Consider the following 11817-nt stretch of genomic DNA (forward strand, 5'->3'; position numbering starts at 1 on the left):
GGTGTGTATCTCTGTGTGTGTGTGTGTGTGTATTATCAGTGTGTATATCTGTGTGTGTGTATTATCGGTGTGTATATCTGTGTGTACCTGTATGTGTCTGTGTTTATATCTGTGTGTCTCCGTGTGTGTCTGTGTATTATCGGTGTGTATATCTGTGTGTGTGTGTGTGTGTGTGTGTGCACGCGCACACACGTGCAGAACAGGCCCAGCTCGCGCTCCGGGAGCGCTGGTCTTTCTCCGGTCCGCGTCTGAGGCGCGGGGACCCGGCGACAGCTTTTGGCTTTGGCAGCTGCTCGCGGTTCAACTCTGCCAGTAGGAGGCGCGAGCAGAGGCGTGGCGCGCTGGAGGGAGACAGGCTCTGTCCTGCTCAGCTCCCGCCCCGCGAGCGGCGCCACAGCCCGGGCTTCCTCTGCCCAGCAGCGGGGTTCCTCCCCACAGCAGCAGCTAAATCCAGTTTGCAGTTCTCCAGCACTTGCAGAACCAACATCGTTGCGCCCCTTCCACCCCAGAGAAGTCACACCGGCTGACGGGGGCCGGAGCCCAGACTCCTGGGTCCCCGCCCTGTGGGGCGTGACCCCGTTTCTAAGTTTTGACAGTCCTCCAAGCTCCCCTCCCTGGCCTCGCCCTCGGGGTGGTGATGCTTCCTGCAGTGCCACCTCCATGATACATGTTTAGGTTTTCCGACACCAGTGTCAGGTGGCTCAAGCCATGTCCTGGCCTCTGGGGGCCTTTTGGGCCACAGGGGGCTGAGGAAAGATCAAAAGCAGATTTTCTACCCCCGCAGGTGGTTTGTAACTGCTGCACCCTGAGAAAGAGGTGCCGGCTTGTCCTGGAGAGGTCAGTGGTCTGTTCTCAGCTCCTCCCTGTGTGGGCCTCTGCGTGTCAGGAGAAGGGACGCTGAGGGGAAAGGGGACACGTGCCACCTCAGCTCCAGTGTCTCAGCACCCACCCCACAGGCGGCATCCCACCTCTGGCCTGTTCTGCCCACAGAGCTTTTCGGGAGGCCAGGCCCTGGGCTGCTCCAGAAGCTTCCCTCGTCACTCTCTGCGTCACTCTGTTCGGGCCGCAGAGGGCTCGGGAGGATCTGCCGCAGGACAGAGGCACAGGGTGGTGGCCAGTCCCACACGGTCACCCACCCCTGCAGCAACCGTGCCCCAGAAAGGTGGACCCATTCGTTCCTGCCTTGGAAAACGCCAGTGGAACGTCGCAGAAACTGAGCTAGCTGAGAGAAGCGCTCCTGAGATACACAACCAAGAGTGACCAGCACTGAGGCGGAAACTGGGCAGGGGGAGGAGAGGGGACAGGAGACTCAGTGCCTTTGGGGGAGGGACAGAGACTGGCTACTGGGATCCTGGGGGTTTCCGTTTCCTTTCCCAGGAACATCTTTCTTTCCCATAAAACCTCTTTTCCTGAAGTTACTTGACTGAGTCTGAATCTTGCTGCCAGAAAAGCCCAGGAGGTGGAACCTAAGGGGTGGTCCCCCAAGCTGTCCCTCCCCAGACACGTGCTCATCACTCTCGGCCGAGGCCATCTCCTTTCCTCTGGGAACAAGTTCTCTCTCAAAAGACACCAGTGGACTCCTGGTGTCCCAGCCCACAAAACATGCTTGAATGTCAGAGCAAAACCCCACCACGCACAGGTGTTATTACCTTCATGATATCGGTGGGGAAGCTGAGGCCCTGAGCGTTAGACGACCTGCCTGAAGTCACACAGAGTCTTCAGGTCCCAATGACCGTGGCAGTCCTGTGTCCTCTTCACCAAATCACACTACACATCACCTCCCAGTGGTGCCGGAAGGTTGTTTCAGGGCTGCCACCATCCAGGCCCAGCAGGTCTAACATGGGCGCTTCAAGGAACCACTGGAGCGGCTCCCACCCAGGCCCTGCATCAGAATCACCTGTGGAGCTTTGAAAAACACAGATGCTGGGCCCCAAGCCCAGGAGATCCTGATAAGCTAAATCCGGGTGGGCCCAGGCATAGCACCTGGATGGTGGATTCTCATTGTTCAGGGTAGTTACGCTCTGTAAAGTTGGGGGAACACTGACCTAACAAACGCTAAACCTTTGCCCCTAGACAAAATACAGGGTTAGGCTCCTGTGAGCCTCTGGACACAAGCTTCATCCGCTGATTAATACACAACCTTGTTTTATGTGTATTTCTGTTTAAAGACGCTCTAATATATGTTGTTGATTCAGTAATGTCAAACTCATGGCCAGCAGCACAATAACTCACACCTGAGCCAAGCTTGTCTCACACTCCTCTTTTCTCCATAAAGCACATCACAGCCTTCTTGTGCTTAGGAACATCCTTGTGAAATCACCAAAAGCACAAAAGTTTGAAAATGTGACACTAACTAGGCTTGTTTCCAGCAGGGGAGCTGAAATGAGAAGGCAGAGTATCACCTTGGGACCTCAGCTGGGAACGTGCTGTCGGGCAGTTCAAATTGTCACCACTTTGCATGTGTCCATGAAGGACCATGAAAGACCCCTGAGTATTGATTTTGGGGTAAAACATTTTAGTGACTGGGTGAATTTGCAAATATTAAATCCGTGAACAGTGAGGATCGACTGTGTTTTCAAAGCTCCATTGGCCCAGCGATGTGCTGGGTCTTTTGGTAACGGGCAGCAGAAGTTGGAAGGGATGATGGGAGCTGCAGAGGACAGACTGAGGGCGAGGGTGCAGGCCTGGGGGGCCGGGAGAGCAGCTTGGGCGTGTGCCCATGGTAGGCAGCCACCGTGGGTCTGGGCCATGCCTTCTGCCCTCCGCTCAGCACCCAAATCACCACAAATCCTGGACACGCGCACCTCTGCAAGCGGGTGGTGCAGGATTCAGAACTGGTTTCCCCGCAGAAATCACGTTTGGTGGGTTGGTCCTCAGCCTGGGTCACAGAGGCCCACTTCACACCTAGTTAGACAAAGCGGTGGCTTTGTGGAGCCAGGCCCAAGCCCTCACCCCAGCCCCCCAGGCACCCCAGCAAGCCTCCCTGCAGGGCTCAGGGTTTCAGGCTGTGAGAACAGGGGTGCCCTCTGCTCCTCCTGGGCCCTGACATGGAGGGGGTCCTCGAGAGTCATCTCAGGTGAAGGGCCAGGACGGTGTGCTGGGCCGGCGGTGGAGACGTCTGTCTTTTGTGAGGTGGGGTGACAGCCAGGGACGGTGTTTTCAGTGGGGAAGGGGGACAGGCATCTGGGGGTGGGAACCGAAGGGGCGAGTGGATGGAGGGCTGTGAGGACAGGCCAGGGAACGGATGTTCTGCAGCCACAGACCTCCCTCCACCACTGCCTACTCTGTCGTGGACATCCTCCAAGGTGGTGGGCCCGGCGGCTCTGCAGAAGCGGCACAGTTTTCAAAGAGGCGTATACAGCTAGGCCTGTGTTAGGCCTGTGTTAGGCCTGAAGCTGAGCTCTCAGCTCTGGGTCACTTGGGACGCCCATCTCCCACCTCGAGCCGACACATGGCTGAACGCTCACCCCTGCCTCAGACAGTCTGGTTCGCCCGCCCCTCAAGCCCCGCTGAAGCAGGGGTGCAGGTGAGCAGCAGAAGCACAGGCGCCGCCCACAGGGTAGGGCCCAGAAGATGCCCCTAAACGCGGAGCCTTGTTCTGTGTGAGGACGAAGGTTATCTCACTCACAGATTCTTTCCACAAGGCACACACAGCCTTCTTGTGCCCAGGATCACCCGTTTGCCCTGCCCCCTCACACCATCTGCCAGAAAAGGGTGGAGGCCTGACCAGCCTGTTCAGGAACCTTCTCGCTCCGGGGAGCTCTGAGTCCAGGCTCCGAGAAGGAGGACGTGGGTCCGGGACAGGCAGTGCTGGGGCGTGGCCTCAGGTGTCTCCAGGGGGACAATTAGGGGAGTAAAGCGCTGTGAGGGTTGGAAGCCCCTCCCACTGGAGCCGAGCTGGGGAGGGGGATTCGGAGATGAGCTTTGCCTGAGAGTCAGGCCCTTGCGACAGACCCCTGGGCCCCGCTGGCCCTTGGCAGGAAGCTCAGGATCCCGCCCACCTCTCAGGCTGGCTGGGCTCCCAGCTGTGTGTGGGGCAGGGAGGTGGCCCTTCTGGGAAGCCCTGGTCGCCCGGGTTGTTGCAGCTCCGCGGAGGGTGAGGGGGTCACGGGCGTGGGGTTCTTACTCAGCACCGGTCCGGAAGCTCCTTGAACTCACGTCTCCAGAATTCGTGTCACTGTTTCTTTTCAGAGGCTTTAATGTTTACAAGCTCGAAACCATTTATTCAGTAAAACTGTTCAATAAAAAAATAGTCCTCATTGATGACTGTCTTATTTCTTCTTTTCCTCCCTCAGTAAGGAGAATGATGCAGCTAAACAGATCCATTCCCTCCCTCCCCTCCTTCCTCCTTTCCTTCTGTCATTCAAACATCATTTGTTTAACATTGGCTACGTGCAGGGGCTGGGTATGGGGGGGGGAGGGGGAGGGGGAGGGGTGCCGGTTCCTCTCCCATTTGTTTTTTTTGTTTGTTTTGTTTTTTTAACCTTGTGGGTAGAAGGCTTCTTCCCTTCTGCTTCACAAGGTCTTTTACTTGTCTCCTCTCCCATTTGATGCCTTTGCTGTGGGTCCCCGCTGGCAGGCTGCCCGCCCTGCCCCCGTAACCCTCACTCACCCCAACCCAAACTACCAGCTCAGGGCACACCTGGGAGAAGCATCCCTGCCCCACCTGCGTGCCAAGCGCAGGCTGCCTGGCATTCTCCTGCTGGCTGAGGTGTGTGACCTGATCGGCCTCAGGGGTCTTCCTTTCTCCCCTCAGGCCTTTCCTGGGAGGACGTCCCGTTGCCTCACCCGGGCTCTGGCCCCCCTTCACTCCAGCAGCCCTTCACCGGGATGTGTTGCTCTGCATGGCTGGGGGAGCCTGGGCTTGCTTTTATGGGGTTTCTCTTTTGGACCTGCTTCTGCACCTGTGTGTGTATGTGTGTGTGCACCCCCTACACGCTCCCCAGCAGCCGGGGAGGCCCCCACGCGCAGGAACCATTTCTCCTCTGCCTCCCTCTGGATACTAGAGCCTCAGGCAGGATTTCTAGGGGAGAAGAATCAGAAAGCTGTCCCCTGCCCCTTCCTCGCTGTCCTCCTCCCCCTGAAGCCTGGCACGCTCAGGGACACAACCCCACGGGGGTTTCTGGGACTCTGGCGGGCAGAGAGCGGGTGTTGAACCAGAACAGGCAAGGGCTCCCCAAGGCAGGGAGCGCCCAGCCAGGAGGGCTCTGGGATGGCGTTTAAAGCTGTTCGATGAAGTGACCTAGGTGTTCCTTGCAGGTGGCTCCAGGGCCTGGGGAAAAGGGGGATGCCTTGGCCGGGTCGGGGAGGCAGGGAGGGCCCAGCCGGGCCTTCGTCGGTGTTGCTCCTCTGGTTTGAATGGGCATGCATTTGAAGGACATGCTTCTGTGGCCTCAAAACTTGGCAAACCTTCAGCTTATCCTAAGCCCACAGCTCTCCTCTGTTCACATGACCTTCTAGGTCCTCAACCAGGGCCGTGGGCTGGAGGCAGGGGCCCACAGTGGCCACATCACAGCAGGACTGCAGCCTCGAGCCCGCTGTGTGTCGTCAGCTGGAGAGGGTAGTGGCCAGGCCTAGCTCAGGGCTGCGTGCACAGCGTTGGGAGCACCAAGTCCGGAGGCTGGGCTTCCCTGGCTCTCAGACACAGGGGTATTGGGGGTCCCAGAAGCATGACATACACCAGGAAGTACTGCTTTCTGAGGGAAAGAGCCCTTGCCTGGGAGTCCAAAGGCACAGGCTCTGGTTCTGGCTCCCACTCATCAGCATGGGGCCCAGGTAACTGGCTCAAATTCCTTACCTGTGCAAATGCAGGTGGCACCTCTGCCCGTCCTTCCTTGTGGGGTTTTATGTGGAGCTCATGGTGGTTTGAACACTGTCTAGTGCTGTTCACATACAAGGTACTGCTGTGGCTCTAGTCGCTGTCCCTAGGTGAGAATGAGGGCCAGGGCTGTCCTGGGGTGTTAGGCTAGCAGCTGGGTCGGCGCTTCTGAGCCGAGCTTGACAGGAACTGGAGAGTCACCAGCTCAGTCGTGGGCAGGGGTTTATTTGGGAGGTCACAGCCAGACCCACCATCCCTGGTACTGTGTGGGGTTTAGGGCTTTTGTCAGGTGTCCCTGGCCACCCTGAGATGGCTCCAGGGGCTTTGGGGACAGCAGAGCTTTTCTGTTGGGCATAACATTGGGCTTTTCAGAGTTAGTCCCAGGATACGAATCTCTCTATCTCCACCCTTCAACCTGGTAAGCTAACCTGGCTGCCCCAATCCAGGGAGGGTACAAGACCCAGCCTTCATCCCAGGGGAAGCAGGGCAGGATGTGGGCTGCCTGGCCTGGGGGGGGACTGTCAGCTGAGCGGGAGGCCGGAAGTGGGGAACCTCACATTAGTGGTGGGGTGGGAAAGAAGCCTGTGTCAGATCAGGAGCTGCACAGGGCAGCACCGTCAGAAGAATGCAAAATAACAGGTTTGCAGCTCCAGAAGGGGAGCTGTGGACGTGCAGATCCCTTTGTAGCCTGTTCCTCTCCTCGTGCCACCCCACATCCTTACCTGTCCACTTAGAGAAGGCCTGTCAACTTACAAAGAACCAGAGGGTCTGGAGAGCAGTGAGTTCCAGGTTGCACGTGTCCCCAGGCTGCCTTGATCATCAGCCTTCTTGGAAACATTTTTGTACTAGAGAGGTCATTGGTGCCTGCAGGAAAAAATCATGCAAGCAATAAATAAATGAAGAAAAGGAAGATTCTCCTCCTTCCCCACCAAAGACCTCTGGCCCCTTTTGAAGCCAGGCCCAATAAAATAATTTCTAACTTAGGAAAGCCAAGGATATGCCTTTACATGTCCTTCCACCTGTGGGTGTGTCCATTGACATGCATTTCCATGTGACAGACTCCAAGCATGTACAGTAAGGAACTCAGGGCTCGGTTTTCCACACATGTGGGCATCAATGACTGAGGTGACCCAAAGCAACGGGTCATCTCAAGCCAGTTCTCTTCAACGTGGGTTGCATGTTTGGTTGTATAAATTTTTGTTTGCTGCCAAGTTTGCTTTCTAGATATGCCTGGTTCTGGTTGAAATGGAGTCCTTTTGTCCAGTTTGGATTAACTGAGCCCAAATCAATTAGTGGAGTTGGGTGGGCAACCTGAACCCAAAGGTGTTTTTTTTGTGTGTGGGGGGCAGATTGGTGGGATAGATGGAGTGGGGACTCAGCAGCATGAAATGATTTTAAAGGCAAAAGGCCAAACTATCACCAGGTGTCTCTCTCCCTGCCAGAAATCTCCTCTGGGTTAATAAGAACCAGTGTAGAGCCAGCTCTTCACTGCCTGTATGACCCCAAGGAAGATGCTGTACTCTTCCCCACTGGGCCCTCCAGCTCTATGTCCCTGAGGCTGGCCTAAAGCTGCACTGGTGGGCTCCCTCCGTCTCTGGCTTCAGCTGGATGAGAGGAGAGTGAGGTGCAGACGCCCTCCCTGCTGGGCTGGGGCTTGGCAATGGCTGACGTCTCTCCCAAAGGCCCCTGCTTCTCATGGGCAACCCTCTCCTATAGCTACAGCACACACCAGATCCTAGAGGCCTAGGGCGGCAAAAGCCTCCTGCTTTGCAGGCTCTGGGCGCCCACCAGCCCATGTTGGTCCCCTGACTCTGCCCACACTTCTGTACATAGTCTTTTCATCAAGCCCTTCAGCCTCTGTTTTGCATGTACCTTCTGTCCCTGAACTGCCTGCAACAATGCTGAACCCTCTGAGCTTCAGTTTCCCCACCCTAACTCTGGGGACGATGATGACATCCGCCTCTAGAAGCTGGAAGAGACGAGGAAACGGGTTTCCCCCTAGCGCTACCAGAAGGAATGCAGCTCTGCCGACACCTTGAGTTGAGCCCAGTGACACTGATTTTGGAGATCTGGCCTCCAGGCTGTAAGATAATAAACTTATGTTGTCTTAAACCATTAAGTTTGTAGTCATTTGTTACTGCAGCCACAGGATACTAACACATGGGTCCAGGTCCCAGAGAAACAGAGACTGTAATAAATTTTGAGCTCTGCTCCAGCTACAACTGACTGTTCCAGGAGCAGCTGCTCAGGGGGGACCTGACTGTGCCTTCCCAGCACCTCAGTGTCTTCATTTTGGTCTAGGAGGCACATCTATTTTCTTTTTCTCCCAGGTGCAACGCTGATACCAAATTATGTCTCAAGGGTTTCAGACTCCAGTGTTATCATGGGCCACAGTAACATGGTAACTTGACTGAGTGGGATGGTGTGAGGCAATAGGGAGTGGTGGGGTCTGTGGCAAATTGGAGAATGCACATCTTGCTTAAAGACATCAACTTTAAGTGACAACAAGAGAAATAAATGCAGCCAAACAAAACCTACATCTAATCTATCTATGAGGCTTATGGACTACGAGTTTGGGATCCCAAATTTACCTTCTAGTTTCGGGCTGATTCCAAGGGGAGGTGCTCCATGGGGAAGAGAATGGCCCTGGATGTGATGAGGGCTTCTCAGCCCTAGCTGCCCCTTGGAGTCACCCTCCTCCCCCCACACCCAGACCTCCACCACGCCTAGCCTCTGTGTTTCCTAAAAGGGGATTTTGGTACGGAGCCTGGTGAGATCCACTGGATCTGCTGGCTAGCCGGCATTGCCTCACCTCCCTCATCCTTCCCCACCTGCCCCAAACTCTCCAAGTCGGTCCATTAGCACTGGGCCACAACCTCTCCCCTCTCTCTCCAACAAGAGGACCCTGTGTGGAATAACCAAGAGGCTACTACTGTTGCGTCAAGCTCTAACCAATCCAAACCACAGGTAGGGGAGCGGGAGACACAGAAAAGACGGGCACGGTCCCAGAAAATGATGAGAACATAGATGTCCTGTAAAGATCATGGATTTTGGAGTCAGACAGACCTGGGTGGGTCCCCACTTCACCACATACCAGCTGTGTGGCTTCAGGCAACATACTTAACTTCTCTGAGTGTTAGCTGTCACATCTTTAAAGTGGGGATAATAATACCTTTTCGCATTGTTGCTATGAGGACATTGACAGATAATGTATGTGTAGAGCAGTGCCTGGCCTACAGGGGGGGCTCGGCGCAGACTCTGGAATGGGGTGACTTGGGTTAGAATTCCCTTTAGCTGGTTGTGTGACCTTGGGCAAGTTACTTCATGTTTCTGTGCAGAATGTTCTCATCTGCCATATGGGTTCACTGGCGTTCTCATAGGGCTATTGGGAGGCTGATGTCAAGGACTGAGACCATGCCTGGACTTCATAGGGACTCCTTGAGTGCATGAATTATTTACTAGGTGCGTTCTGACATTGGTGAGTGTGTGTCTCCCGTACCTGGTGGGCCCTGGGGTGTTTCTGGGATGTGAAGTGGAGACGTCAGAGACTGTTTCCTGGTTTTCAGGAGAGGCTGACCACATTCTACCTACACCTGTCTGCCTAGTTCCTCCCCTAATCCCCACCCCCATCCCCCAAATCTTCCACCCTTTTCACCTCCTGCCCCAGCCTGTCTATGACTTCCCCAGACACCTCTCTGGCAGCCCCAGAGCCTGGGGCACAGGGCTGCTAGGCTCCACGGTGTACCTAGGAGGGGCCTGGGGCTTCCCTCTGCCTGAGAAGCCCCATTAGTCACTGGGGAAGGCGAACACTGCACTGACCTCGCTCCAATGCGTGTGCACACGCCAAGCGGTCTCAGATGAATCACTTACATGCCGCGCTATTACCAGGCTTGCAACAGAGGGTCTGTGTGCTGGCTTTGTGTGTAGTGTTTCTTTCCATTCCATGATTCAGAAAACACCAGTCACTCAGCCATGTGATCCCCTGATCTTCTGCCAAGGAACTGAGTGCAAAGGTTTGCTGGAAAACCCTCAAAGGATGGGGGAGGGCAGCTGTGGTTGCCAGAAAGGGGACTGAGCTGAGAGAACTGGAAATTAGAAGTGTTGAAACCATCATCAGGAAAAGAGCATCAGGGGACTCAGGTACGATGAGGGCCAGAGACCTGCCCACAAGAGCAGCTGCTGGTCGATGAAGGGCCCTAACTCGGCTCTATGCAGATTTCTACCACCCAAGCCCCAGAAAAATAAGGTTATGTTTTTGTCTGATTATAAACATAAAGCTTGTTTATGCAAAAATTCTGATCAATACAGAAAACTATAAAAAAGAAAGGACATATCTCTCGTATGCTGCCACCAGACACGGTTTCAACCCATCAAGACATTCGGCACATGACTTTGTGCTTGGAACTGCCAGGTTCTGGTCCTCTGAGCTACTGGCCACAGCCTGGGTCTGATCCTGGCTCCTGCCCCCATCCTGGGACACTGAGCTCCAAATGTTCTGGGGACATGGGTTGGATCTGGGCTCCAGCGTCTGTGTTCTAGTCCCAACTTGGCCGTTTGCCCTTAGGCAAATCGCTCGGAGTCCTATTCGCCTATGCAGTTAAAAATGGGATAATAATTGGGCTGAGTTGTTGAGAGGATGAAAGGTATGAGGGGCTATGAAAACTACAAGCCCGCAGAATCTCTTCAAATGTAAGAGACGTGCCGGTGTGATGCCCATTCCCCTGCCTCGGCTCCTTTAACCCCAGGGGTAGCCTTGAATCAGCTCTGCTGCTCCACGACTGAACTTGGTCTGCCCACGTTGACCAAAGGCCTTCCCCAGACACGCCCAGGATTGGCTCAGAGGAGGCAGGCCTCAGGCTGGGGTCCCCAGTCACAGCAGCACCGCCCCTGAGCACCGAGGCAGGCAGGCACCTGGTTCAGGAAAATTCAAGCCCAGTTGTGGCACCGGTTCAGGAAAATTCAAGCCTAGGTAACTCCCTTCCCTCATCTCCCACACAGATACTTACTCTCACCACGGCTGGGCCCATTCTCAGTGCCATTCCTGCTCAGAAGCCTTGTCTGATTTCAGGAACCCTCGTGAATTCCCCGATGTGTTGTATCAATTTACACTGTAGTGAAATTTAGTAAAATCCTTGTGTACTTACACAAGGGACAGTAATGACAATATAAGAACATTGGTTCAGCTATTTCCAAACTACTTCTTACATTCATCTCCATAATACACCCAGGAGCTTAGGTATTGGGGATCTCATCCCTATTTCTGTCTCACAGAAATGAGTTAGAGGCGGCTCAGAGGACATGTGTCTCTGAGCAGCACAGTATTTCCTCGTGACTCTATTTCCCAGGCCTTTGCCTTCCCGGCTCCGCTAGAGCTGAGCCAGCTCTGACCCTGTTCTGGCTAGCCCATACCCATCTAGTCTGGACACAGGAAGCCTCAGGGACCAGCGAGGCCTCTCTCCACGTAGCTCCCTTTGCGGGGGGTGAATCCAGGCTGATCTGGAGCAGGGCCCAGCGCGGACCACTACAGCCAGTCCATCCTTGCATTATGCCCTTCGGCACCATGTGGATTCTGGAGACGGTGACCCTTCAGCCACCCGGTGTGCATCCAAACTTTTCCCACTAAAACAAGACCTGCCCAGTTCACGTGTCTGGGCGTTGACCTCAGTTCCCCAACCCAAGGCCCGGTTCCCACTGTGGGTCCCCTGACCCCTCCAGGCTCCTTGAGCCCCGTCCAGGAGATGGCAGGGTCTGCCTGCCTGCCTCCAGTCCACTCCCTCCCTGAGTCAGTGTTCCTTCTGCCTGCTGGACGCCCCACAGCCGGGAGCCCTCGTCACACGCCTTCGGCCCTGGGCCTTGCCTGACCGGCAAGGACCCTCCCTTTTAGCACAGTCTCGGGCTCAGGATCCCTCTCCAGCCTGTCTTAATTTACTTGAAGCAAACAGCCGTGCTTCCTGACAGGAAAAAGCAAAGCAAGGACTCGAACCCAGGGCCTCTCACAC

This window comes from Aethalodelphis obliquidens, unplaced genomic scaffold (assembly GCF_003676395.1).
Source record: "Aethalodelphis obliquidens isolate GAN/ISIS:26980383/991018 unplaced genomic scaffold, ASM367639v1 scaffold48, whole genome shotgun sequence".
In the NCBI taxonomy this organism is placed as follows: Eukaryota; Metazoa; Chordata; class Mammalia; order Artiodactyla; family Delphinidae; genus Aethalodelphis; species Aethalodelphis obliquidens.